A 26,145-nucleotide genomic window follows, 5' to 3' on the forward strand; every position below is an offset into this window, starting at 1 on the left:
ATTGAAATTGTAAAATTGAAATTAGAAACAATAGAAAAAAAAAGTTTATCACAGTAAAATTGAGGTTGTAAAATAGACGGTCGCTTACACTCGGCTACCTGGCCTGCAGGAAATAGTTGCATTTCTTCATAAATCCAGTCGTTCGCACATATTCTCATTATATTTCCATACATACTAATACTCCGTAGACTGTAGTAGAGCTCTTACATGTAAAATAAAGGATTGAGGGTGAGCATATTTATCCAAAATCAAACGTTTTGAATTACTACACCGAAGAATGAAATTGTAGCGGTAAAGATTATATATTAATGAGAGGTAATCAAACATGCAATTACTTCGTTATGCTAGGCTTAACTATATGATTTATGATTGTGCCCAAAATTTTTCATTCTAAGAATTACTACAAAGTACTCCGTACATTATTTGAGTATGTAAGACCCTTATACAAGTATATTATCCCAAGTAAAGTCTATTTTGAGGTCGTAACCTTATTGAGTCATCTTAATTCATATTTAAGCAAAAAATTAACATGATTCTTTTGTAAAAGAGGTCAAGTGATGGCCTCTTTTGCTGAACTTACCTTCTTTGGTGACCTAAATAGGTTACACCCTTTAATTGGTTTCGCCCAAATAAAAAAAGGGGCAAATGATTTTAATGAATCAAGGTAAATACTGTTCCGGGTGTAATTCCAGAGCAGTTATATGTTACCACCCGTGCTTGTAGAATGACGTCTTTAGTTGAATCCTCCTTGCGGTCTCCTGAAACGATGAACAAACTGAGGGCTCGGCTTTGGACCGAGCGAACTCACTCCGACGCTCAAGTCAGTAACTTAGAGAGGTAAGTGGTTGTTACTTGGCAAAGTACGTATTGTAGAGAGATAAGGAAGATATTACCAGATGAATAGTGATTCTTAGGTTAAATTGTGAATCCTTTACTCAATGAGAGTAGAGGAGTATTTATAGACTTTTACCTTTTGTCACGTAGTGGCCAAGTGGCTAGCAGGTGAAAAGACTGATCTACCCCTCGGCCGAGGGACCTATGGCAGGCCGGCGGGCCCTGTTGACTCGCCGCCGAGGGGTCTTGGATATGAGTTCGCGGATGTGTGCCCCATTTGGTTGGTTGCCCCGTAGGGACCCAGAGACAGAAGCCGAGGCCCGTCGGTTGCTAGCCGTCTAAGCCTTTGACTTTCTTGTGGATATCTTTGACCTTGCTCAATATGTTGGAGTCGTGGTGGTGAGAATATGCCCCATCAATTTGCCCCAGCGTAGTCTATGCCGTGGTATGGGCTCCGATGTATGCTGAGCGTATATTCTGCGCAAGTGAAAATTTTCTGCCCCGGCTTCTTCTACCTCGGCGTGACTCTGCTTAGGCCGTACCATATCCCCCCCTCCATATGGTTGTGTAATGGACATCCGATGTGGAAAAGGCAATGACGCTGGCTGAGACCAGGGTGGAGAGTCTTAGGTTGTTTCGATTGCCCCCTGGCGGTGCTTTACGGCTTGGTTGATCATGTGGCCGGCGGAGAAACGGATACTTAGGAATTTTGTTGAGGAAGATGAACAGTGAGAGAGATATGAAGGGGTGTGTTGAAGACGCTTGGTCATCTGTTGCATTGATTGACATTCAATCGTCGCAACGATTGACATTGCGGGTCGCATGTCTGACACGTGTCTGATTGCTGATTGGCTGACGTTTCATGGGCTGTGCCCTGATTGGTCCTTCTTCATGGGCTTTTTCCTATAAATAGGGCAGTTAGTTTTTGAAATAGGGCACCAATTTCGCTCTCTTAAAATTTTCTTTTCTCCAAATTTCCAAGGGTTTTTCTCTCTTCTAATCTTCAGTGTTGTTACTTTGGCTAGTGTTTTTCTTCAAGGTAAACAAACAAACTTTTCTCGATCTCTTATTTTGTTGAATCACTATTGTTACCATGTCTTCTACTGAGGCCGGACCTAGTAACCCTGCGCCGGGGGGTTCCCCGTCGCGTCTGGATGAAGGGGAGGCACTGGCCGCCGTCCCACTAAGGTCCGGGGGTCCGAGGTCTCCTTCTCCTGAAGTTGATCCTCAAATTTTGGAGGAATGGGAGGATGATGATGATGTTGATGACGACGGAGACGATTTCGGTGATGATGCTGAAAGGGCTCATCCTAATGAGGGGAGGCAGTATGTCATGGATTACGGCGAGCCTTGTAAGGTCGGCCCTGACCGTACTTGGACCCATAAGTTCGCCCGTTGTTCCGGCGAGACATTTTTCGAGGGCCATTTCTACTTTGGCAGGGGATACAAAATTGTTATCCCCGAGAGGGGTCAAAGCCATCTGTTGCCCTCCACCGGTTGCACCGGCGTATATATGTGGCACCGGAGTACGGGCTCCGGTTTCGCTGAATGATTACGTTATGGCCATCATTAGGGCCATGAACGTCGTGTGGCCTGACTTCACCCGTTGGTCGTTAGGACCATAGTCGGTTTTGTCTGGCTCTGTCTCTTTAAGGGGGAGGTCCCAACGGTTAATTTATTCCGTCGGCTTCACCACCTTCGGCCGTCGTTTCCCGGTAAGGTGGGGTGGTACAGTGTGCAAGTGGAGCCGGGGTACATCTCCGTTGATAAGCTTTCCTCCTGCAAGGATTGGAAAGATCGGTGGGTGTACGTTGAGGTGCCGGATGACTATCCGCTGCCCCGGTCTTTCCAGCACCAAGTTAATTTGCGGTGTGAGACTAAGGCGGAGCATGACAGATGGGTTACCCGGAAAAAACTTAAGATGGACGTCGACAAGGTCCCTCTTAATGAGGATGAGAGGCTGGCGATGAGGCTCTTTGAGACGGACAAGAGTGGGTTGTCGAAGAGATGGATCCCCCCGACGCAGATCATCCTTCAGGATGAGCTGCTCTGCCATGTGTCGGCCCTCATACCGGCCCCGGCGCAGGTGAGTGGGGTCGGTGTGAGGCCCATGACTGCTCTCAATGTTTCTGTCTGTTTTGAATTTTGGTTCATTCCTTGCTTAACTCTTGCTTTGCTTCTTTTGCAGATCATTTTGGCGCGGACCTGTCCGAGGATATTCTTAAGAGGATGGGACTGCACAAAGACAAGACCGTTGCTGATTTGCACCCTAAGGCTCTGGCCCGTGATCGCAGGACGTCGCCGAATGACCGATGGATCGCGCCTTAAAGGCCTGAATGTGGAGGCGGCCCAGGCGAGGGTTGCTAGTAATATGCCGCGTCGAACGCGGAAAACAAAGCCTTCGTCGGCGACGGTGTCGACATCCGTTCCACCTTCCATCCCTTCAGTCCAGAAGGAGACGGTGGAGATCGTTGACATCACCAACGGGGAGGACTCTGATGCGGAGGGATCTCCCCTCGTCCTTAAGAGGAAAAGGTCCACCCCCGCTGCTGCTGCTGTTGCCGCTGCTGCTACCGAGGGCGGCAAGGAAATGGGCCCTCCGACAAAGAAGTCCAAGCCTGGTACCGATTTATCCTATGGCTCAAACTCAGCCGGCTCATTGGGCGTTCCTGATGAGTGGCTTTCCGATATGTCCATGTATACTGACAGATGTTTTAATTGACTTTTTGTAGATCAACCGTCGGCAGCCGCCGTTCTCACCGTGCGGCAATTGGAGAAGCAACCTGAGAAGGCGGGTGATAGAAATGTCACCGTCGCTCCCTACCTCGAAGATTTCCCCGAGCTTGTGGCGGAGGGTGCAAAAATATCCAAGAGGTCTGGCGAAGTGGACTCGGCGAGCCGGCTCCCACATTATGGAGCAAGAGAAGACCATGGTCGAGGTCGCCCCACGCTCGAGCGGCTAAGGCCGGAACTTGACGCGGCGAACAAGGAGGCTAAGAGGGCCAAGGCGGAGGTCAAGAGGCGTCCGTCTTGAGAGAAAACTTAGGGAGGACGCTGAAAAGGAAGTCCTTCTTTGAGAGAGCCAAGGCCGAGGCAGGCGGCGATCAAGCCGCAAGTCTGCGGGAGATGCGTGACTTTGTTCAGAAGCGCGCCGACCTTTACCTTACACAGAGGAACGAATTTCGGGACCTGTTCCAGGCCCAGGGGAAGGTGGTCCGGGACAAGGATGCTATCATTGCCCAAAGGGAGGAGGACATTGAGAAACTCCAAACCGTTCTTCTCCCTAACATGTGCGCCCAATATCGGGACCTGGCCGAAGGAGCCGCCAGGGAAGTGATTGAGGAGCTCTTCCCTCTCGATGGCTCCTTTCCGTGGGACAGATTTGACGAGCTGTTTGATGACAAGCTCGAAGCTAAGGAGGAAGAGGCGAAGGAAAAGGCCAAGGAGGAGGCAAGGGTGAAGAGGGAGGCGGAGGCGGTTGTCACCAGGCTCTCCCGGCGCCTCGGATAGCTTTAGCTGTTCAGGGCCAATTATTAAGCCTTTCCTCTCTGCCATCGTTTGGCGCTTAAATGATATCTGTAACCTTTTGCCTTTCTTTTCCTTGTATTTTGTACAACTTTGGTAGGTTGTCTTTTGGCTTATCCTTATGGGGACGGCCGTCGTCTGCATTTCTTGTAATCTGTTGAACATTTTTAATAAGAGCTAGTTTCTTTTGCCTCCGGCTTGGTCGAGGTCTTTACCCCCATTTTTCTGAGTTGTCTTCTTGCGCTAGTAGTTGAGCGTCTTAACTGTAAACGTTTTCACTTTGCCTCTGGCTCGGCCGAGGTCTTTTCTCGTCTTCGTCTGGGTTGTCTTCTCACGTTATTAATTGAGCGCCTCTTTTGTTTTCGCCTCGGCCTGGCCGAGGCAGTCTAGAGTGCGTATCTCAACTGTTTAACGTTCCTAAGGAATGTTGATTGCTTTTGCGAGTATCATTTTGTCTTTGGTAGTGATTATCGTGGCGTCTACCTCCGGGGTGACCTGCGACGGCGCCGCTTCTTGATGACGTCGCGCGTGGCGTCTACCACTTGGAGTGATCGCGCGCGGCGTCTACCTCTTGGGGTGACTGCCGTAGCGTCTACTACTTGGGGTGACTGCGACGGCGCCTGCTTCTTGATGACGTCTGCCGTGGCGTCTACCACTTGGAGTGACTGCTGCGGCGTCTACCTCTTGGGGTGACTGCCGTAGCGTCTACTACTTGGGGTGACTGCGACGGCGCCTGCTTCTTGATGACGTCTGCCGTGGCGTCTACCACTTGGAGTGACTGCTGCGGCGTCTACCTCTTGGGGTGACTGTCGTAGCGTCTACTACTTGGGGTGACTGCGACGGCGCCTGCTTCTTGATGACGGCTGCCGTGGCGTCTACCACTTGGAGTGACTGCTGCGGCGCCTACCTCTTGGGGTGACTGCCGTAGCGTCTACTACTTGGGGTGACTGCGACGGCGCCTGCTTCTTGATGATGACTGCCGCTCTTGTCGGTATGACAGTGTGAGCGTGCACTGTTTCTGATAGTGACTATTTGGGAGATGAACACTTTGATGGAGAACTTGGACGATTCCTCATTAGATATAAACATGTGTCGGGGTACCCACAGTTGTCTTGGGCACCTCCGGCACTTTACAAGGTATTCTCTGAGATCGTCAGTGTTCTAACGGCTTATTAAAGGCACACCCTCCCAGTTAGCCGTCAGTTGCATCCATGAGGTCGCCCTCCTGTTGTAAGGATGGGCCTTTCCCCTTCTCTGTCTTCTTTGCCGCTTTGAGGGATTGCATGTTGCATCCTCTGGCAGATATCTGGACGTTGACCACCTCGTCCTTCTCGTCCTTGGTGACGAGCTTATGCGCTTCCCCCCGGTCCGAGACATACATCAGTGTCAGGGCCCGTATGGACATCACTGCGTCGGCCTCGCTCAGAGTGACTCGGCCGATAAGAACGTTGTAGGCGGACGAGCCGTCAATGACCACGAACTCAGCTAGGACATTCTTAGCCGCACTCCCTTTGCCGAACATCACCGGCATCGATTGACCCTGGGGTACTAGGCCGGCCCCGGAGAAGTCGTATGGTGGGTGGTGCGGGGGCTTAGGTCCTTGACTTTCAGGACCGAGATTGAGGAAGCATTCCCTGAACATGATGTTCGTGTAGGCGCCTGTGTCAATCAGGCACCTCTTGACCAGGTGGTTGGATATGTCCAAGTGGACTATGAGTGGGTCGCTGTGAGGGGCGATGACCCCCTCGTAGTTTTTCTTTCCGATAGTTATATCGGGGATGTTGGAAGCGGGGACCGCTGTGTTGGGCACAAAGTTGATGGCCTGATATAGCTCATTCAGGTGCCGTTTGTGCCCATGAGCGGACCCACCGTTCTCGTTGCCCCCGATGACCACGTGGATGACCCCTATCCGTTCAAAGACGGATTTCTTGTTCGAGCCGCCGGCATCAGTTTTTTGGCCTTTGGCAACATACTTGCCGAGGCTCCCCTTCCGGATCAGCTCTTCAATGGCATTCTTCAGATGCCGACAGTTGTCAGTAAGGTGACCGGTGTGGCCGTGGTACTCGCAGATCGCTCGTGTCACCGTCCCCCGGCTTGGGGGCCTTTCCCATTTTCGACCCTCGCCCTTGCTCGGGCGAAGACCTCGGCGGCAGATACAACCGGGGGTGTGATCACTGCACCGCCTTTGGTGGTACGTTCCCGAACTCCCCGGCACCCGCCGAGCTCGCTTCCCGGGCAGATCTATCGGCCGTGACCTATTATTGTCACGGCGTCTTTCATCCGGGTTGTCCTCCCGGTGGCTCTTCTTCTCTGAGTGCCCAGCCTCGCTGTGGCCGACCCAGGTCTTGTGATAGTCCTCTACCTTGATGGCTTGGTCGGCCATTTTCCTGGCGGCGTCTTTCATCCGGGTTGTCCTCCCGGTGGCTCTTCTTCTCTGAGTGCCCAGCCTCGCTGTGGCCGACCCAGGTCTTGTGATAGTCCTCTACCTTGATGGCTTGGTCGGCCATTTTCCTGGCGGCGTCTAAGCCCAGGCCTCCGGATTTGATGAGCTCGTTTTTAAGTCTCCCTTGGGAGGCCTTTCATCATCGCAAGGTCGCCATTTCGGGATTAATCTCTCGAATCTGCTGAACCTTGGCATCGAACCTCTTCACATAGCTTCGCAGAGACTCGCCCCCTCGCCTAATAGTAAGGAGGTCCGATGTTCCCGGCCCTCCTCTTATTGCAAGAGTCTTGGGCTAGGAAGGCGTCCCTTAGGTCGGCGTAACGATATCCGAGCCGTCGGGCGCCCTTTGTACCAACTCGAGCCATCCCATGCAAGGTCGTTGGGAAGACTCGGCACCAGACTTCATCGGGTTGTTCCCACACCGACATGTACGACTCAAAGGCCTCGGCATGGTCGGTGGGGTCGTTATCCCCTTTGTATGTGAACGCCGGCAATTTTAGTTTGGTTGGCACGGCGGTGTCAAGGACATAGGCACCGAGGGGGCTGTCGACCACGTGTCGAATGACACGCGGCGATCGGCTCCTCGCGTTCCTAGTCCGGCTCCTCTCCTCGTCTTGGGTGGGGCTTCTCCTCCGACTATGGTAAGTCGGGCTTCTCCTCCAACTCTGACGAGTCGGACTTCTTTCACTCCTCCGAGGCGAGCCTCGTCGGGTGCCGCGGCGACGCTGTCCTCCCGCGGGTGCGGGAAGGACTTAGGTCCCACCACGGCACGCCGGGCTCCTCCGGCGTCTTGACGGGGCCGCTTCTTCCAGTGCTCCATTCAAGTCTCTTGGAGTCACGTTCGGGCCCCTGGTCTCCGGACGGGTTCCGCCGCTCTTGTCGGTGTGACGGTGTGAGCCGACGTACTACTAATGAGGTCCGGGGAGTAGCTTCGGTTTCGCTACATCAACCACATGTCCCATGATGGTGACTGGTTGGCGGCGCGGCGTATCTCGGTATTATTGGCATCCGTACTCCGGCTGAATTACCCGGCCGGTGGAGGGTCGCGCAACCCGAGTTGTGGACGGTATCGTCTTGGCGTAACTCGGTTTCGTCAGTTACGAATACCTCTTGCTGTTTTGACATCTTCTTAGCTTTTGGGGTGGGTTTTTGTTTTGTTTCTTTTTTTTTGTTTGGGAATGAATGTTACTAGCTTCTAGTATCTTTTCCCCACAGACGGCGCCAATTGTTCCGGGTGTAATTCCAGAGCAGTTATATGTTACCACCCGTGCTTGTAGAATGACGTCTTTAGTTGAATCCTCCTTGCGGTCTCCTGAAACGATGAACAAACTGAGGGCTCGGCTTTGGACCGAGCGAACTCACTCCGACGCTCAAGTCAGTAACTTAGAGAGGTAAGTGGTTGTTACTTGGCAAAGTACGTATTGTAGAGAGATAAGGAAGATATTACCAGATGAATAGTGATTCTTAGGTTAAATTGTGAATCCTTTACTCAATAAGAGTAGAGGAGTATTTATAGACTTTCACCTTTTGTCACGTAGTGGCCAAGTGGCCAAGTGGCTAGCAGGTGGAAAGACTGATCTACCCCTCGACCGAGGGACCTATGGCAGGCCGGCGGGCCCTGTTGACTCGCCGCCGAGGGGTCTTGGATATGAGTTCGCGGATGTGTGCCCCGGCTGGCTGGTTGCCCCGGCCGGGACCCAGAGACAGGCCGACAGGCCTCGTCGGTTAGGCTGTCTAAGCCTTTGACTTGCTGTGGATATCTTTGACCTTGCTCAATATGTTGACTGGTCAGCGGGTGCAGAATATGCCCCATCAAATACGTTGTGAAAAGTAAAAATGAATAACGACCCAATTAGTCTAAAAAAAACTCTTGCTTTGGAATGGTCTAAAACATACAATATCATTTTGCAAACTCCTCCATAGTTTTGTAACACGGGAAAGTGGTACTTGACCCTCATAACTTTGTGCAATTGTGAAATTAATTCCCACAACTTTCAATTGGAGTGATTAGGCCACATAACTTACATAATAAGTGAAATTAAATCTCTTTATCAAAAATTTCACAAGAAATTCAATTTATCATATTAAAAAAGTAAAAATGGTTATGTTTGTATGAAAAATACAAAAGAAAAGTTTACAAAAAATTAATAAAAAAAACAGTATGACTCATGAGAGACCGTATCCGCTAAATTAGTGGGAGACATAATATGAAAAATAGAAATTAAATAACTCTCTCCTGGCTCCTTTTATCTTGTGAAAGGTCTCTGAATAACGATATTGAGAGACCATTTCTCTAAAGTTTTTGTGGAAAAAAAATAGCATAAATTAGATAAAAAAAGTTAAAATACTTTACGAAAATCAAACAATTTATTATTTTTATATAAAGTTCAGATTTTTCAACTTTTTTTTATTGTAAAAAAAATTTCAATTGCAAAATATTTTGTTAGGTAGTTGTGTTAAATTCAGAAGACGGAATAAAAGATTTCATAAAAAAAATATAATAAAAGGGTAAAAAAATCAATTTTTTTCAATTTTTCAACATTTCAAAAAAATCCATAAAAAATTGTTAATTGTTTTGTTTCAAAAAATCATATCGAATTACATACGTTTGTACAAAAATGGTTTTAGCATGTTATACGTATGATTTTAGGCTCCATTTGACAAGACATTTCAGGTACCTATTTTGACTGAATAAGCTTTTTTTGATGAAAATTTCAGGTAGCTTATTTGGCAAATAGCTTATTTGCCCAAATAAACTATCTGAAATGAAATGCTACCTAGAGTAGCATTTCACATTTCAGGTAGCTGATTCTTGGTAATATTTTTTACTCTTTCAATTTATAATATATTAAATAATTATGATATCCTTTTACGTCATTTATCAAAATAAGCTACCTTTTCAGTTAGTTTGCCAAACATTTTTATATAATCAGTCACCTTATCAGCTCCTAATTTTTAGTTACCTTTTCAGATTTCAGTTAACTTTTCAATTTCTAGGTACCTTTTCGGGTTTCAGCTATCTTTCCAGTTCATTTTTCCAAAACAGAGCCGTTGGTATATAATGGTATTTTTGTGAAATTTTAGTAAGATTTTGTATTGGGTTTGATTGCAGCTTATGTGAAACTTTAGGGCGAACTTCCTCCAATTGAAAATTATAAGGGTTAATTCCACAATTGCACAAAATCCATTACCACTTCTCCGAAACTCGGGATCCATTTGTCATGTTAGTTGGGATCCGTTTGACATAATGCTAGTGTAAAATCTCCTTATGATCAGTAGGGATGTCATTGAGGCGAGGCGGTGGTGGATATAGGCTCCCCGTACCCGTACCCACCAAGAAAAACTTGTACCCATCCCCGCCCCACCACCCGTGGCGGGTACAAATTTCCAAAACCATCCCCGCCCCAACGTGTAAAAATATAAAACCGTACCCGCCCCGCCTACCTATTAACCCGCTACACCATAATTTTGTTCGATAAATTTTTTCATAAAAGTTCATTTAATCACTATTAATTTCCATTCTTTTTGAATTTACCTTTATAATTTTAATTTTTCACCAAATAAATTAGTAAAAAAACTTTATAAAATAGCTATTATTATCATTATATCTTAACTATAACTAAATAAAATTTATAAAATTATCATAATCCTACAAATTTTTTTAATGATTGACGGGTAGGCGGGTATTAAGTGAGTAAGATGCGAAATCCATCCCCGCCCCATGACCCATGGCAGGTACAATTTTCATACCCGTACCCGCCCCACCACCCGCCAAAGCTCTACCCATCCCTGCCCCAATTGGGGCGGGTGCGAGGCGGTACCCACTTATACCCGCCCCGCTACATCCCTACTTATGAGTGAGTTATGACACTTGTTCTCCTCTCTTTTTCCTTCCCTCGCCCCCTTCTTTCCTTCTCTCATTTTCCTTATTTCCCCTGCTGCCGTGACGACATCCCTCCGGCGACCACCCTGCTACCTTGACCACACTCCTCCGCCCACTCATTTCCGAGTTCCGGTTAGTAGTACTCGTTCTGTCTTCCTTTTTTTATTATTATTACGGAGTATTATTTTTGATTTTTTCCTAATTATTGTTAGTTTTTATTTATGTGTCACTTTAATTATTAATATTCTTAATTTACTTTGTTTTGTAGGATTAACCTAATTGTTGATAATTTTAGTTAGTATTGTTGTTAGTTTGACAAGTAGGATGAACTTTTTCTCATGAAATTTGAGTTGCCTTGGCATTTTAGTGTTTAAGGATTCCATAACAATCACATTATAAACTAAACTGTATACAATTACAGTTTAAAGTTTAGTACCCTAAATGCTACTCCCTTTGTCTCGATCATTTGTTAGACCAAGGAAAGGGGAGGGGACCAATTGTGGTGACTGGTGATTCATGATTGGTAGTGAATGATAAGTGAACCATAATGGATATGTATGAACAATTACCCATTAAAAATTTACCTAATATAGATCGGTCAACAAATAAACGAAACATTATAAAATGGAATAGGTAAACAAATGACCGGGAAGGAAGAAGTACATAAAATGAATCTAAAAGATATGGAAAAATACATAATTCACTGATAACAACAGTTCTAACACACATGTGATCAGTCATCACTCCAACATTCATAGAAAAGCCGAAACTGCAAAAAGCAATAGCAAAAATAAGGAAACAACTTAGTAAGGAAAGCTAACTTAGTTCAGCGTTTGGATGGAAACAACGGCTGATTCTCAGTTGTTGAAGGAAAGCTAACTTAGTTCAGCGTTTGGATGGAAACAATTTAGTACAGTAGTTAGTAAGGAAAGCTAAATTAGTCATTTCAACTGTTATTGGATCAATTCGAGTTATTTGTGATTTGATCGTTTTTGGGTGAGGTGATTACGGATTGTCTCATTTCAAGGTGGGCCACTAATTGGTATACGAAACAGTTGCTTTGGTGGAAATATATACACAATACACTGATGCCAACAGTCCAACACTTCCAACACTTCCAACACAGCATGTGATCAGTGATCACTCCAACATTCACAGAAGCCGCAACTGCACAAACACTAGCAAAAACATGAAACAGCATAGTAACTAGTACACACCACACAGTAAAGGAAGCCAACACTTAAACATTATTAACCACATTTCCCAACACCAATTGCATCTTCACTTCTGATACCAATCTTCCCCTGCCAATTGCCTTATCCCTACCCGCAACATTCCTTCATCACCTCCGCCAAATCCCATACCGTTATGACCACACATGGGCGTCTAGAAGCGAAACAAACAAACCTCCGGAAATCCAGACTAAGCATTCAATATATACTCCTGTTTCTCATGATTGAAGTGCCCTTATAAAACCAATAAAGGCCAACTGACCAGCTTCCTTTTCTCCGGTGCCTCAATAAGTCCCATACTTGACGGGGGAAGTTATAGTCCTCAACGAAGGTCTACCGGACACAATGCAAGCCAGCGTTTGAGGGCTCACATTGGAACATCTCTGGAGATCAAGTTCCCGTAAGTTTGTGCAGCTTTCTACCAACTCTTTCACGCTCTTTGCCGTTACATCCCAACATTCTGCCAAGTCCACATATAGGAGCTTAGGACATGCTTTAGCAATTTCTGATATGCACTCATCACCAAACCTTCCTCCCTTCAGTTTTAACACCTCCAAATTCAAACTCGACCCTTCAAAAGTTGTCCCAAATAACATAGATTGCATCCACCTTGCTACATCCAAATGCTTAAGTTCACGGCAGCAGTTCGCTAATTTTCTTATCCCTTTGCTTGTGAGTTTCTCACAAAAGCTCACATCAATAAGCTCTAAATTCGGACACATGATCCCAATTTTTTCAAGCATATCATTCATTAAAAGTTTATTTGAAGCAAGTTTTAAGCACTTAATATTGTCCACCTTAACCAATGGTTCATCTAGTTCGCCCTTACCAAGTAGTGTGTTCATAGCACTCATCTCTTCAAGTGCGGGACAATTCTTCATCAGTATTTGAAATGTACAAGTTGTTAATCCAAGACAATAACTTATATTAATTACAACCAAATTGCCAAAGTAACAAACCAACCTTTTCATTGCCTCATCCGTCAAGTGCGTTTCCCCTCTAATGTCCAACTTCTCTAACTCAGGATAAGCACACAAAATTGTTGAGAGCCCACTAGATGAAGCCTTACGAGAGTTAGTACAGAAAGGCACCATAAATTGGATCAAGGGCAAGTTAGCTTTAGCAATTGAACACAACAATGTGTCCTCTACATTCATAGTAAAGAATCCAAGTTTTGACAAATTTCTGCAGAACCCAATCGAATTCTCAATACTAAACAAAGAATAAGACTTCTCCAACCTTGTTTGTTTAAATGTGTTCATGGAAATCGCGCTTAACTTGGAGCTATGGCGCATAACATACCCAATCCCATTTTGGGTTAAATCCTTGCAACCATGAACCTTAACATCACTAAGATCCATACAGCAATCAGACAATGCAATCAATGACTTATCAGTGATCAACAAGTTGTTAGACAAATCAATTTTTCTCAAAAATTTCAGATTTTGGGCTAAACTCAAGATACCCTCATCAGTCAAATTATTTATACTAAGATCAATCTCCTCGATCAAAGGGAAATCAAGACAAACAGCAACAAGTTGTTGATCACACAAACCGTCAATGTTACACAATGTGAGTACTTTGACAATATTTGGGCTGGAACCCAGGTGGCGGAGACCGTCTAGAGGGAGGGCATCAAGATTGCGGAAGTGAATGCAGCGGAGGTGAGCTGTGGCAATAGAGGATACAATGAAAGAGAGGACAGCGTCGACGGAGGCAGCAGAGGAATGGATGGAGAGGGTATGGAGGGAGGTGGAGAAGCGGCGAAGGAGAGGGAGAAGGAGAGAGTTGAGGTGGTGAAGGAGTGGTGGGGTTAAGGTAAGAGAGAAAGGGAGGTTGTTGGTAATGGAAAGGAGGTGTTTGCAGGTTAAAGAGATAGGGTCTATGTGAGTGTGGTGGAGGGTGTGGAGTTTGGACAGGATTATTTTCCAGCAGTCTGTTGGGATGTCCAGTATTGTGGTTTTTTCAGTTTCGGAGGCGGTGGTGGTGATGGTGTGTTGTTCCATGGATGGAGCTAGTCTGATTAAGGAATGTCAACCAAGAAAAAAAAAGGTTGCTTTACTTGATTTTCTTAATTCTGCAATGACGATGAAGTCCTAGACATTGTGCAACAAAATGAAAAAGTCAAGCGATTAGAAATAGTCTTGCTACACAATTTTTAACATTATTTACACGTAGAAACGAATGCCTGCAATCGAAATAATAAAGAATTTTTTCAAGTTGCTTTAAAAATTTAAAAGATGAGTAATAATGGTCAGATTGGTTGCGGGTTGTTTTGACGCTGGGGTCAATGGCTTCAGTAGTTGTCATGGTAGAGTAGATGAGGGTGTAGAAAATTAAAGGCCGGGGCAGCAGAGCTCCTTTTAATTCCCTTTGATTCACGGACACATCGACGGCAAGTTGGTTGTATTAAGTGTAGTTGGCCAGTTGGGTGAATCCAGCAGGACAAAATAGACTGCTGGTTGGTTAGTTTTGCCAAGCTGGTGAATATAGTGCTTAGTTGTGTGGCTAGGACGAGGTGCGGCTAGTTAAGGGAGTCTTAAACAAAACTTTCACCCTTGCTGAGTCTTGGAACACAGTCTAAATTTGCAGAATACAAAGAGGTTGATGTTTATTTTTATTTTGATGAATATGAACCACCACCGTACTAAATGTTAGGGGAGTGGTGTCTGGGATGAAAGAAAATATTATGGGTTTGGATAATTATGTTTTAAGACGGGTGCTTTTGGTTGTGATGATGGTTTGTACCAACAGGGTGGTGGCCCATAGCGACTATAGATGGTGGGTTGGATGCAACTCTGAGGTGGAGCAGAAGAGGGGTTGTAGGTATAGGCCGAGCGTTATCGAGTTTTGGTGAGGATGCTTCAGATCTGTCAAGGGGTTCATCTGCCGATGATTTGGAAGCTCCAGCTCAATCCTTGTTTGAACAATTAACCATGAAAAAGCTTCCTAATATAGATAGGTAAACAAATAAACGAGACATTATAAAATGGAATAGGTAAACAAATGACCGGGACAGAGGGAGTACGTAAAATGAATCTAACAGATATGGAAAAATACATAATTCACTGATAACAACAGTCCTAACACAACATGTGATCAGTGATCAATCCGACAATAGCAAAAATAAGAAACAACTTAGTACAGTACATAGTAAGGAAAGCTAACATTTAAACAGAGCATCTGCACCTCCGATACTACCAAATCCATTCCATTAGAACCACATATCCGTCTTAAGAGAGACTTGTTGCTAGAAGAAAAACGAACCTCTAGAAACCCAAATTAGGCATTCAATAAACACTCGTGTTTCTCATTGGAGAAGTTATTGTCCTCAAAGAAGATTAAGTGAATGCATGTGTGCGGGAGAATGATTGGTGAAGCGCACCCTTATCTAATTTCATGACAAGAATGCATGTGTGCGGGAGAATAACTGGTGTAGGAAGTTATTGTCCTCAAAGAAGGTCTAGCCGACACAACGCAGGCCAGTGTTTCAGGACTAACATTGGGACAAAACTGGAGATCAAGTTCCCGTAAGTTTGTGCAGCTTTCTACTAATTCTTTCACGCACTTTGCCGTTACTCCCCTACATTTTGCCAAGTTCACATATAGGAGTTTAGGACATGCTTTAGCAATTTCTGATATGCACTTGTCTCCAAATTTTCCGTCTCTGAGTTTTAACAACTCCAAATTCATACTTGTACCTTCAAAATCCATTCCAAATAACACTGTTTGCACCCATCCTTCTATATCCAATTGTTTAAGTTCGCGGCAGCAGTTTAGTAATTTTCCTATCCCTTTGCTTGTGAGATACCGACAGAAGCTTACATCAAGATGTTCTAAATTCGGGCACATGATCCCAATTTTTTCAACCAACTCATCCATCAAAAGCAGATTAAAAGAAATTTTTAAGCACTTAATATTATTCACCTTAACCAATGGTTCATCTAGTTCTCCGTCACCAAGTTGTGTGCTCTTAGCGTTCATCTCTTCAAGAGCGGGACAATTTTTCAACAACATTTGAAATGATAAAGTTGTTAATCTAGTACAGTGCCCTATATTAATCACAACCAAATTCCCCAAGTAACGAACCAACCCTTTTATCACCTCATCTGTCATGCACCTTTCGTATGTAACATCCAACTTCTGTAGCTTCGGATAAGCACTTATTAATGTTGAAAACTCCCTCAATGAAGCCGTAGCAGATTTAGTACGGTCAGACATCGCAAACTGAGTCAAGGGCAAGGCAGCTTTAGCAATCGAACACAGCAGTGTGTCCTCTACATTCATACTATGGAATTCAAGTTTCGACAAATTTCTACAAAACCCAATTGAATTCTCAATATTAAACAATGAATCAGACTTCTTCAATGCTGTGCTCGTAGTTGGGCGAATGAAAACCCTGCTTAACTTGGTGCTACGGCGCATAACATACCCAATCCCATATTCAGTGAAAAGACTGCAACTATTATCAACCTCAACATCAGTAAGATCCAAACAGCAGTCAGATAATGCAATCATCGACTTATCAGTGATCAACGCATTTCCAGTCAAACTAATCTTCCTCAAAAATTTCAAATTTCGTGCTAAGCCCGAGATACCCTCGTCACTCAGTTTGTTCAAACTAACGTCAATCTCCTATATCAAGGGGAAAGCAAGACAAACATCAACAAGTTGTTGATCACTTAAACGTTTAATTCTAGACAATGTGAGTACTTTGATATTATTCGGGTTAGAACCCAGGTGGCGGAGACCGTCTAGAGGGAGGCCAGGGAGGACATAAAGATCACGAAGGTGCAGGGCGCGGGGCGCGGAGGTGGAGGTGGGCAGTGGCATTAGAGGATACAATGAAGGAGAGGGCAGCGCACAACGATGGAGGAGGAGGAGTCCGTGAATGAGAGGGTTTGGAGGGAGGCAGAGAAGGAGGACGGAGGTGAGGTGGTCGGGGAGGAGTCGGGTGAAGGTAAGAGAACAAGGGTGACTGTTGGTAATGGAAAGGAGGCGTTTGCAGGTTAAAGTGAGGGAGTATACGTGTGTATGGTGGTGGGTGAATGACACGCCTAAAATGTCGCTATTTAAGACGGTCAAATTAACAATTTATTATACCACAATACGTACTAATTAATACTAATTCTAAACTAGTAAAGTAGTAAGCAAAGGGATCGAACCCAAGAGAAGGGAGGTTTTGCAATGGTGTATTCAATAGAGTAACTAGAACAATTGTGACAAATTCAACAACAAACAAGTATGTAAAAAGGGGGGGTTTTGGTTTGGGTTTCAATTGTAACAAAAGCAAAGCAAGATTCAAACAAGAGTATGTAACAAGCAATCCAACAAGCAAGTTTTAAGATGGAAATTTATCAAGTTTAAGAGAGACTTAATCCGACTCAAGAAAGTGAAGCACTTTAGTTAGTAAAACCACTCAATCAATCCTTCTAATTACTATTATTGTCCTTTTAGTGAGATTGAATCTCCAAATTCCCTTAATTAGAAGTCAATCACAAGGAAATCACACTTAATAATTGACCCAACTTATTAACTCCTCTAGTGGAAATCACACACATAGATTAATTAACAAGAAGATGAATCAATAGGAATCTAATAGGTGCAATTACTCACAATGAAATCACAATTAATGAGCAATCACAACTTAATCTCTCAAATGTTAATTAAACCAAGAAGAAATCACATTCATTAGTCTAATAACAAGTTGTTGCAAGATGGGATTACAAGGAAATCACACTTAATAAACCCAACAACATGTAAATTAAAAAACTTGAAAAGATTAAGTAACAAGGAAATCACACTTAATCACTATAATCTAACAAGGATTCCAAAATTAAGCAATTAAACACAAGAGATTAAGAACAATAATAATAATTAAGGAAAGATTAAGGAGTCTTACAACCAAAGATTACACCTTTGAGTCGGATTAAGAAAAGGAGATTAGTTCTCCATAATAGATCTCAACCCAAAATTAGATGATAATTCTTCAATTACAACTTGATTAACAAAATAAAGCATAAGCTAAAGTATATGATAATGAATCCCTAATGGCATTCACCTATATATAGTCCTAGGTTAAAGAAGAAATGATGGGCTTAAGTCGGAAGGAGACCGTAATAAAAAAACGCATAAAACCCAGGTAGGGCGCACGGTGCGCCCAATGGTATAAGGAGGGGCGCACGGTGCGCCTGGACTGCTGAACTTGCGCTTCAACTTTTTCCTTTGCTTCTCCTCTTGGATGGTTCTTCCCTTGTTCTCTTGTAGCTTTCTTCCATGCTTCACTTGTGACTTAGAACCACCCCGAGCTTCCTCAAGCCCCGAGCTTCCTCAAGCTCCGAAACTGATCAAAACCTCCATAACAACTCTACACTCGGAATTGGTCAATAAAGACATAAGTGAAGCAAAAACCGCTTCCTAATGTTGCTTATTGTGCATAAAACATGGTAAATAGATGGTAAACATATGAGCTTATCAACCACCCCACACTTGAGCCTTTGCTCGTCCCGAGCAAACTATCCAAAACCAAATCATCAATGTAGAAACTCATAAGAAAAGCATGGGGAAGCTCACATGGATATTCCCTCTTCTCTCTCACCCCTACCTTCTTATATCACCCTCTTCTTATCACTTCATGGTCACTAGTACATCACAACATGTTCCTCAATAAGTCAAGTGACCCAAATCCTCCATAAAGAGTCGCTCTTCTCTCACGCGCCCTCCTTATACCTTCCCTCTTCTAATAATGTTCCTAAATCCACCGATACAATTCTCACAATTCACTCACAACTCATCACCAAATGCACCAAGTGCTAGTCATTTTATTTTTTCTCCAATTCCCCCTCCTAGCCTTGGCACACTTCTAACCTACCCTTCCAACCTTCTTCGACCCCTCTTATGTCACCAACACATGTAGGAAATAGTAAAATTATGTGACAAGACTTGAGAGTTTCAATCATTTTTCATTTTGCCTAAATCTCTCATTTTGCCTAAACCACCCGCCGTTGCGGGTTTTCGGTTTAGCATTTTCCTCACTCTATCTCACGTGGCACGCACTCATTTTTTTTTCATTTTGCCCGGTGTGCCCTTTCGGGTTTTCACTCCGACCTCGGCCACTTTCCCATTTTTGCCTAGGATGCCCTTTCGGGTTTTCATCCCGGCAAAGGGATTGGTGACGAGAAAGCAACGATTCCAGCAACCAGGGCGCACCGTGCGCCTCCCTCACCCCAATAGGGCGCACCGTGCGCCTATCCCTCAAACAGTCCGTAAAAAAAGAACACAACACCCGACATTGCTCCATATTCCCCTAATTCTTCATTTGTTCATCTTCCCCAACTCAAAAACCCAATCCCAATTCTCCCAACCTCCTCAAATCTTGATCAAATTCAACAAAATCAATTGCAAAATCATCATTAAGCATCAGCAAGTTCGTTTCCACTGCAATTTTCGCGAGCGAGGTGCTGAAACTCGCCGTTTGGTGCCGCGAAATCCAAGCTAGGGTTTCGAAATTCACCAATTTTGTGAAGATTTTTGGGTTGTTATTGGGTTAAGGGACTTATTTGGGCATTCTTGTATCGATTTCCGCATCAAACAACAATTACAAGGATTAAAGGGAGGTATAATACCTTATTCTTATCCTTGCCCATTATTAGTCCGAAAAATTCGAAATTACTTGCTTAATTTCGGTTTTTTTGCTTTCATTAGTTGTTGTTAATTGTCCTCAACCATTTTCTAAACTTGTGGGGTGATTTTTACTTAAGCAAATAGTTAGTAAACACTACACTCAAGTAGTACCTACCAAGTGTTTGTTGAAAACCCCACCCAAAATTTTTTAAACATGCTAAAAAGGAAGTAACGAAATATGAAATTAATCATGCAAACGGCAACGAAATATGAAATTAATCATGCAAATAGTTAAATTAATCATGCAAACAAGATATTACCAACTCATGTCCACCCCACACTATGTTCTTCACTTTGTCCTCAAAGTGGAAGTGAGCACCCAATCTTATCTCAAGAATGTGAACTAGAGGCACCCCCACTTCCCGGGTGCCCTCCTCCTCTTCTTCTTTGTCTTCGGGATGAGAACCGTGCCATGGTGACATTGTTTTCATCCACGCGAGTTTTATCATAGCCATGATGAGTGTTAGGAAAGCTTTGAATGTGGAAATTGTTAAGAGCCACCAACATGTCATAGTTAGCATTTTGGACAAAGCGTTGTTCTTCCATGTCCTCTTGATAATATTGGTGGCGTTGCTCTAGAATGTTCCACCTTGCATTGGCATCCTCCCTCACTTGGTTGACATTTTGATGAATGGTGGTCAATTGAGAATCAACCCCATTCTCCATTGATGAAAATCAAAAGGCATTTCCGGTTGAAAGGAAGAGAAAGGAGGTGGTGGGTGTTGTTGTTGATCTTTTTGTACATCGGGCATTGGTTGGTCAAAGGGAGGGTCACCAACGTGGGGAAATTCCACCCCACCTTGTTGTTGGCCACCCTCACGCACTTCCTCGACTTGGACAAGATAAGCTCGGCCAATCCATTGGTTTGCAAACTCATCATCCAGGAGCATATAGAAATCGGCGGCTCCTCCCCACCCCACAGGAGAGTCAAGGGGGCGGGGGAGGTACATGTAGTGCTTGGCGTTAGAGCCGCCACCCATTTTCCATATGACTCGGAGGGGGTGTTCTTCGATAACCTCAAGCATACCCATTCCCTTTAAACATTTGTGATCCATCCAACTATTCCCCAAAAGAGCCGACATGCCCTCCTCAAGGGGGATATCTAATGCACACACTAGCTTCTCAATCATCCCACCAATGTAGATGGTGTCCGTGGGATTCTTTTGAAGCTCCAAACATCCATCAATGAACATCCCGGCCCAATCCGGAATCCCCTTCCCCTCCGGAGTCATTGCCCATAAACAACCCAAATTTTTTTCATTCATTTTTGTGGGTTCGGTTTGTACAAGGTAGTTCGTGTTTATGTGCCAACTCACGGTCCAAAGGACGGGGTGGGGAAGGTTGGTGTTTTTGCTATTTCGGTCTCTTGCATCGCCGGTGATAGCGAGCCAAAAAGCACTCACTCCGGCTAGGTCAATGGGAACGGGTTCGGGGACTTTAGTGATGTGAAGGGCTTGTCGTATTTGGTCAAATGTCATTGTGTGGAGTGTCTTGCAAGCCCAGAATTTAATTCCCGGAACTTTATCCCTTCCCAATGTGACCTTTTCTAAGGAGGCAAGAAATTCAAGAGTGGTGCTCCTCCTTTTGACAATTTCCTCATCAATGCAAGTATCTAAACCCACCTTCTCCAATAAAAGTCTAGTCAATGGCAACATACCCAATCTTTCAAGAGTATAAGAGCAAAGAAACTTAGTGGTCACAACCGAGGATTTAGCGTCAAACTTTTTGAAATTGGTAAGGGCCTGCCCGACAATGCCTCTCAGCCTAAATACTAGGGGTGGCTCTATTCTTCCCCTTTGATGAAGAAGCCGCGGTTTCCTTGGTCTTTGCCATAGTAACTCGAAATTCTCAGAAAAAAAGTTTTTGGAAAAAAAATTTTGGGTGGGGACTTTCAACAAACACTTGGTAGGCACTACTTGAGTGTAGTGTTTACTAACTATTTGCTTAAGTAAAAATCACCCCACAAGTTTAGAAAATGGTTGAGGACAATTAACAACAACTAATGAAAGCAAAAAAACCGAAATTAAGCAAGTAATTTCGAATTTTTCGGACTAATAATGAGCAAGGATAAGAATAAGGTATTATACCTCCCTTTGATCCTTGTAATTGTTGTTTGATGCGGAAATTGATACAAGAATGCCCAAATAAGTCCCTTAACCCAATAACAACCCAAAAATCTTCACAAAATTGGTGAATTTCGAAACCCTAGGTTGGATTTCGCAGCACCAAACGGCGAGTTTCAGCACCTTGCTCGCGAAAATTACAGTGGAAACGAACTTGCTGATGCTTAATGATGATTTTGCAATTGATTTTGTTGAATTTGATCCAGATTTGAGGAGGTTGGGAGAAATGGGATTGGGTTTTTGAGTTGGGGAAGATGAACAAATGAAGAATTAGGGGAATATGGAGCAAATGTCGGGTGTTGTGTTCTTTTTTCACGGACTGTTTGAGGGATAGGCGCACGGTGCGCCCTATTGGGGTGAGGGAAGGGCACGGTGCGCCCTGGCTGCTGGAATCGTTGCTTTCTCGTCACCAATCCTTCCTTTTTCGGCCGATTTTTCGAGCTCGTATACTTCCATTCTTCACGTATTCACCTTAGATTAGAAACCTTCACACTCAAACACACATTAACCTACTCTAAAATGACATGAACGGTAATTTAAAATGCATGCAACATTAAATTAGAAGGAAATTAATTCAACAATGCAATTACGGAATTAAGATGCAATGTGAATTGTAAATATGCAAATAATGCAAACAATATGAAACGAAATATGAAATTAATCATGCAAATAATTTAAACATGCTAAAAAGGAAGTAAAAATTCAAAATGAAATGCAAAAATATAATGATGCAAGGGAAAGAAATATGTACAAAGGGTTGCCGTTTATTTAACGTCGATGGCTCGACAAGGTTGCACTTTCCATTAAGCCTCGTAAATGGGATCAATAAGGTGTAGTGTTTCCACTTCACCCGCTTCAATGCCTTCATAATAATGCTTAAGTCGTTGTCCATTCACTTTCAAGACTTTCCCGGTCTTTAAACACTTGATTTCTATTGCTCCATGTTGAAAAACTTTCACCACTTCATATGGTCCCATCCATCTAGACCTCAATTTCCGGGAGAAAAGTCTAAGCCTATTTTGGAAAAGTAAGACTTTCTCTCCCACTTGAAAAACTCTTCTCGAAATCATGTTATCGTGCCATGCTCTTGTCCTTGCCTTATAAATGGAAGCATTCTCATAGGCATCATTCATAATCTCTTCCAATTCTTGAAGTTGAAGTTTTCTATGAAGCCCCGCTTCACTCATTTGCAAGTTGAAGGATCTAACCGCCCAATAGGCCCTATGCTCAATCTCTACGGGTAGATGACACAGTTTTCCAAAAAGTAGTCGGTACAATGACATCCCAATTGGTGTTTTGTAGGCCGTGCGATATGCCCACAAGGCATCATCCAACCTCAAGCTCCAATCCTTGCGATCGGGATTCACCGTCTTTTCAAGGATAGCCTTGATCTCCCTATTTGAAACCTCGGCTTGACCGTTGGTTTGAGGGTGATAGGCCGTGGATACCTTGTGAATTACTCCATACTTTTTGAGAAGGGCACCAATGACTTTGTTGCAAAAATGAGTGCCGCGGTCGCTTATCAATGCCTTAGGGAAGCCAAACCGAGAGAAAATGTTAGTCTTGAGGAATTCTCCAACTACCTTCGCATCATCGGTCTTGGTGGCTTTGGCTTCTACCCATTTAGAGAAATAATCCACCGCCAAAAGTATATAAATGTTATCACAAGACGCGGGAAATGGCCCCATGAAGTCAATACCCCACACATCAAATATTTCACAATAGAGCATTGGGGTTTGTGGCATTTCTCCCTTTCTTGAAATATTGCCAACTCTTTGGCATCTATCACATGTCTTCACCATAGCATGGGCATCCCGGAAGAGTGTGGGCCAAAAGAAGCCGCTTTCCAAGACTTTCCTAGCCGTCTTCTTGGCCCCAAAATGACCCCCACAAGCATACTCGTGGAAAAACCGGAGAATTGACATGATTTCGGTATCCGGCACACACCTCCTTACTACTTGATCGGCACAAAACTTCCACAAGTAAGGATCATCCCACACATAGTACTTGGAATCACTCTTGACTTTGTCTCTTTGATGTCGAGTAAAACCCGAAGGAAACTTGTTCAAGACCAAGTAATTTACTATATGTGCATACCAAGGTTCGGTAGACATCAAGGCAAGAAGGGCTTCATCCGGAAAGGTCTCCTTGATTGAAACTTGTGGCACTAAGGAGTCTTCTTGGATGATTCTACTAAGATGATCCGCCACCGTGTTGGTGGAGCCTTTCTTATCTTTGATCTCAATATCAAATTCACTCAAAAGCAACACCCACCGCATCAATCGGGGCTTAGATTCTTTCTTAGAGACAAGGTGCCTCAAGGCCATATGGTCGGTGAAGATGATGGTTTTAGCTCCTAGGATATAAGAGCGGAACTTCTCTAGAGCAAACACTGCCGCAAGGAATTCTTTTTCGGTGGTGGTATAATTCCGTTGAGTTTCATTCATCATGGTGGACGCATATTGAATGGCATGAGGTAGCCTCCCAACCCTTTGGCTTAGAACCGCGCCAAGGGCATAATTGCTTGCATCCGCCATTATTTCAAATGGCTCATTCCAATTGGGTGCTTGAATAATGGGAGCCGTGATCAACTTCTCTTTGAGTGTATCAAAAGCTTTCTTACATTCTTCACTCATAATAAATTCACTTTCCTTTTGAAGAAGTTTGCACAAAGGAGCGGCAATCTTGGAGAAGTCCTTGATGAAACGCCGGTAGAAGCCGGCATGACCTAAGAAAGATCTCACTTCACGCACATTAGTAGGATAAGGCAAGGTGCGAATGGTATCGACCTTGGCCTTATCGACCTCAATTCCCCTAGAGGACACAACATGTCCCAACACTGTTCCTTCCTCAACCATAAAATGACATTTCTCATAGTTAAGTACAAGGTTGGTTTCAATGCAACGTTGGAGGACCCAAGTTAAGTGACTCAAACAATCCTCAAATGATTCACCGTGGACGGTGAAATCATCCATGAATACTTCAATAAAATCTTCCACATGTTTCGAAAAGATGTTCATCATGCACCTTTGAAACGTTTCGGGCGCATTACAAAGACCGAAAGGCATCTTTCTATAGGCAAACGTTCCAAAAGGACACGTGAAAGTGGTTTTTGTTTGGTCCTCGGGTGCAATTGGAATTTGAAAGTAACCCGAGTAGCCATCCAAAAAACAATAAAAAGTTTTTCCCGCTAACCTCTCTAACATTTGATCCATGAAGGGAAGCGGGAAGTGATCTTTTCGTGTCACGGCATTAAGCCTACGGTAGTCGATACATACTCGCCACCCGTTTTGAACTCGAGTGGGATTCAAAACACTTTCATGATTATGATTCTCGACTACCGTTAGCCCGGATTTCTTTGGGACAACTTGGGTTGGACTAACCCATTGACTATCGGAGATGGGATAAATCATAGCTACATGAAGGAGCTTAAGTACCTCCTTTTTGACAACATCCATCATTGGAGGGTTCAAACGCCTTTGTGGTTGGCGAACGGGCTTGGCTTCATCCTCCAAAAGAATCCGGTGCATGCATAAAGTGGGACTAATGCCCTTGATGTCGGCCATTGTCCATCCAATGGCCTCCTTGTGCTTCTTTAAAACTTGAATGAGAGAGTCTTCTTGGCTACTTGTAAGCTTGCTTGAAATAATGACGGGCAAAGTTTCTTCTTCCCCTAGAAAAACATACTTCCAAGTGACTTGGCAAGGGCTTTAACTCAACAATAGGAGCCTTCACTATTGAGGGAATAGGTCTCTCCTTTGGTAACTCTTCCAACAAAGAGGAAGAAATGAAACAAAAATCATGGACAGGGGTCTGAGCGCACGATGCGCCCTGATGGACTGGGTGGGGCGCACGGTGCGCCTGGACTGCTGCCTTGTTTCTTGTTTCGATTTTTCCCATTCTTCCATGAATGGGGTTGCTTCCAAGTCTTGAATAGTTTCCTGCAAATTACAAGACAAAGCATACCCAATATCCTCTCCAAGCATTCCATTAGTCAATGCAATATCCAAAGAATCATCTTTGCTTAATTCATAGAAGGTTTGAACAATAGGTTCGAATATTTCCAAAAAGCATAGTGAGGAAGTCTCGGTGGGGTATTTCATTGCCTCATAGATGTTATATTTAATCTTTTCACCTTCAAATTCCATGGTAAGACATCCACTAGATACATCTATCTTAGTGTTTGAGGTCTTCATGAAAGGTCTTCCCAACAAAATGGGAGTGGAGCCTTTCTCGGGTTCCATTTCAATCACATAGAAGTCGGCGGGGAAAAGCATATCCCCCACCTTCACCAAGACATCTTCAACAATTCCCTTAGGGTAGATATTGGACCTATCGGCCAAAGAGATGACCGTACGAGTCGGTTTCAAGGGGCCCAACTTAAGAGACTCATAAAGGTAAGTGGGCAAGACATTAATAGAT

This window comes from Silene latifolia, chromosome 2 (assembly GCF_048544455.1).
Source record: "Silene latifolia isolate original U9 population chromosome 2, ASM4854445v1, whole genome shotgun sequence".
In the NCBI taxonomy this organism is placed as follows: domain Eukaryota; kingdom Viridiplantae; phylum Streptophyta; class Magnoliopsida; order Caryophyllales; family Caryophyllaceae; genus Silene; species Silene latifolia.